This window comes from Pteropus vampyrus, unplaced genomic scaffold (genome assembly GCF_000151845.1).
Source record: "Pteropus vampyrus isolate Shadow unplaced genomic scaffold, Pvam_2.0 Scaffold114, whole genome shotgun sequence".
NCBI lineage: Eukaryota > Metazoa > Chordata > Mammalia > Chiroptera > Pteropodidae > Pteropus > Pteropus vampyrus.
Window position 1 is genome coordinate 1,363,600 of NW_011888895.1, and position 3,747 is coordinate 1,367,346.

At 46.5% G+C, this 3,747-nt stretch overlaps 1 pseudogene; it reads right to left on the reverse strand.

Annotated features, from left to right (window-relative positions):
• Positions 1–2,842: 2,842 nt before the first annotated feature.
• Positions 2,843–2,961, reverse strand: LOC111743483 (annotated as a pseudogene).
• Between the last annotated feature and the right edge of the window lie 786 nt (positions 2,962–3,747).

The window sequence follows — 3,747 nt, forward strand, 5'->3', positions numbered from 1 at the left end:
TTTTTTTTTTTTTCCTTAAGATAAATTTTGATTTCTCATTTCATATCTTCTGAGTTCCAGGCTGTCTCCCCTTTCTTTGTGGAATAATAACATGAAGTTAATACTTTAGAACAAGAGTGTTGGTGACTACCTATAGGTCAGGGTTCAAGTCCAAGCTAGTCCACTCGGGTGAACCACTTACCCAACCCGTCCCTCAGATTCCTACCAATGAAATGCGGGGGCATGTGCGTGGGGCTAGCGAGCTGATGGTCCTCTGGGCACCTGTGCTGTGGGTGCTCAGCCAGTCGCGTTTACCGTTAGCTGTGAAAAACCCAGGTGAGTGCAGTGTTTTATATCTCCACTGCATTAGAATCTCAGGCTCTGCTACACTGTAATTTATTTATGGCCCGTTTGCTTGCTTTTCCCACTCTGAGCCCCGCCCTTTGGAGGGGCTATACGGTGGTTCTCAGTGGTGGGGGAGGGGAGTGATATGCCTCTCCAGGAGGACAGTTGGTGATGTCTGGGGACGTTGTTGGGGAGTGGGTATTACGGGCATCTGTAACACCCAGAGACACTGGGACAAATGGTACCCACAGAAGAAAAATTCCTGTCTTTTGTCTAGTCAAGGCAAGTTGATTAAATTCCTGACATACACTAATCAGGACCCGTGCTAGACTCCGGAGCACAGACTCAGTGCAGGAGCTATAAGGGGCCTGGGATCTTAATCTGCTTAGAAGTCAATAAATTGTCACGTTATTGTTTTCTGGACGCTGGCAGAAGACACGGACTCTTGGGTCAGAAACAGAGGACTTTGGTATTCCTGGCACAGGAAGCTGAATGAGCATCATGTTGGCATGGGTTGCCCCATCTCCCAAGTCCCCCGGGGGGAAGTAGAGAGGGGCCAAGGAGATGTTAAGCATGCAGTGGGTTTTCATCATACCTGAGAAATATCAAGCGCGGGGAATCCACTGCTCTTAGAGTAAGTGGTAAGCAAACTTACTGACATACAGATAATTATATACAAGATCTGGAGGATATAGAACAGGGTATTTCAGACTGAGAACTGCTTCATGGAGGAGGAGATATCTGAACTGGGTTTTGCAGGGTGAACAGGGTTTCAGCCCACAGACAAGGGGAGGAACGTTTTCTCTTTTCTTCCTAGCAATAAATTAACTTCTCTCCTGAGCATCTGGGCACAGGTCATGTGGGGCCGGGGCCAGGGCACTCTGGAAAAGTCCTGGCTAAGTCTGATCAACTAGTGAGCACATGCGGACTGATGCCAATTTTGTCATGCTCTTCTAAATTTATACTGAACAATAGTTTACAGACAAGCTACATTCTTATTATGCCGGCATCTGTGGGCCTGTCCTAACTCATGGGAACCAGTGTTCTCTACCATCGATAGACCCTCCTTCGACATATGATAGCCTGTCCAGCGGAGATTGACAGACTAGAGAGCTGGATGCCCTGGATCCCTGACAGAAGGAGGCGGAGGAGGTGATGAGCCTAGTGGGTAAACATGGGAACCGTCTGGGTAAACGCCGGGGCGCAGTCTCTTGTTGCCCGGGGCAGTGTATATCTGGGCACGTCGGTTCTAACGGAAGCATCAAGGCCTGGGCAGGCACGGCGTGAAGTGGAGCCTAACCACCCAGACCCTCTGCGATACCGTCACGGCATGGAATATTACACCACGACGAAAAGGATAACACTAGGCCACGCATGTCCACACGGATGAATCCCAGTCTTTTAATCGGAAAGCCAGGAGCCATTCTACCTCTTTCCAGCAGGAAGAGTTTAATACAGGAAATCGGGTCCTCCGAAATTGTTGGAAGGAATGGGAGGGGAGGAGGGGGCACGATCCAGGGGTGGGAGTGCTCCTCGGAAATCAGAGCGTTGCAGGAAGCCCATGTCATCCTGCCGCCAGCGCTGCTCGAGGCCTGGGGAAACCACCTTAGTCCCACCGTCCACCTCCCCCCGCTACTGTCAGAACCGCAGCCCTGCTGGCGAAGGATTCTGGGAGTTGCCGTCCAAAGCCTTCCACGTCCCGCTACAGAGTTGAAAGCGAAGGGGTGGCACTGAATGTCCAAGGCGAGTGACAAAAAATCCCAGAAAAATCCCTGTAGCATGATACCATCTAAAAAAATTAAATTTATTGGGGGCATAGATATGCTGACGGAAGGAGACTAGTCTTTGGGTGGTGAGCACACGATAGAACATACCGATGTCGTGTTGTAAAGTTGTACACCTGAAACTTATACAATGTTATTTACCATTCTTATTATGCCGGCCTCTGTGGGCCTGTCCTAACTCATGGGAACCAGTGTTCTCTACCATCGACAGACCTTCCTTTGACATATGATAGCCTGTCTGCTTGTTTTGTTTGTTTGCTGCTTTCTGTGTTACAGCCCACGTGAGTGAAATCATGTGCTTCTTGTCCTTTTCCATCTGACTTATTTTGCTGAGCATGACACTCTCAAGGTCCACTCCTGTTGTTGCAAATGGCAATATTTTATCTTTTTTAATGGCTGAATAGTATTCCATTGTATATATGTACCACGGCTTCTTTATCCAGTCATTTGTTAGAGGATACTTAAGTTGTTTCCACGTCTTGGCCACTGTGAATAATGCTGCAATGAACATCAGGATACATATATCTTTACAAACATGTATTTTCAAATTTCCTGCATAGATACCCAGAAGAGGGATTGCTGGGTCATATGGTAATTCTATTCTTAATTTTTAAAAACATTTAAATTTATTATTATTTTTTTTTAGGTGAGGCAACCCTTGGTTGATCTCACAGATTGCAAGGACCTTCTCAGCTTACAATCCCTTATTTATTTTTATTTTTTAAAATTTTTTACACCTACAGCACCTGGTCTTCCTAGGTGGTCTCCCATCCAAGTTCTAACCAGGCCTGACCCTGCTTAGCTTCCAAGATCAGACAGGATCAGGCTTGTTCAGGGCAGCATGGCCATAGACATATTCTTAATTTTTTGAGGAACCTCTGTCCTGTTTTCCCTGGTGGCTGCACCAGTTTATATTCTAACCAGCCATGTACGAGGGTTCCCTTTTTCCGCATCCTCTCCAACACTTGTTTTTTTTTTTTTTTTTTTTTTTAATTGATAATAACGATTCCAACGGGTGTGAGGTGGTATCTCATTGTGGTTTTGATTTACAGTTCCCTTATATTTAGTGAAACTGAGCATCTTTTCATATATCTGTTGGCCATCTGTAGGTCTTGAGCAAAGTGTCTGTTTAGGTCCTCGAGGCTCACGTTTTAATTGGACTGTTCGTTTTTGTTGTTGAGTCAATGATGCCATTTTTATGAAGTACAAAAAGCCGACACCGCATTGTTTGGGCTGACTCCTTTCCTCTCTTTGGAGAGAGAAGGGGAGCTCCTGGTTGCTCCAACAAAGCACTGGGCCTCGTGTAACTTGTGCCTGAGTCAACTGCTAGGAGGAGGGATGCGCATGCATTTTAGTTTTCAGTTCACAGGGAGCGTTTAATAGTTCTCTTTCCATCAAGCCCTGTATTCGAAAGCCTACTATCATGGTTAACCCTGAGACATGGACCCCATAGACCCGACTTTACTAGCGCAGTCAAGGTTCTCTGTAGCCTGGGCTTGGCCCAGCCCCAAAGCAGTGCAGTCCGTTCGGGATGTGAAGTATGGAGTATGAAGTAGGGAGTATGAAGACAAATAGCAAATAAGGAAAAGTGTGTTTGTTGCTGGTAATTTGGAATTCGGAATGTGACGACATTGCCCAG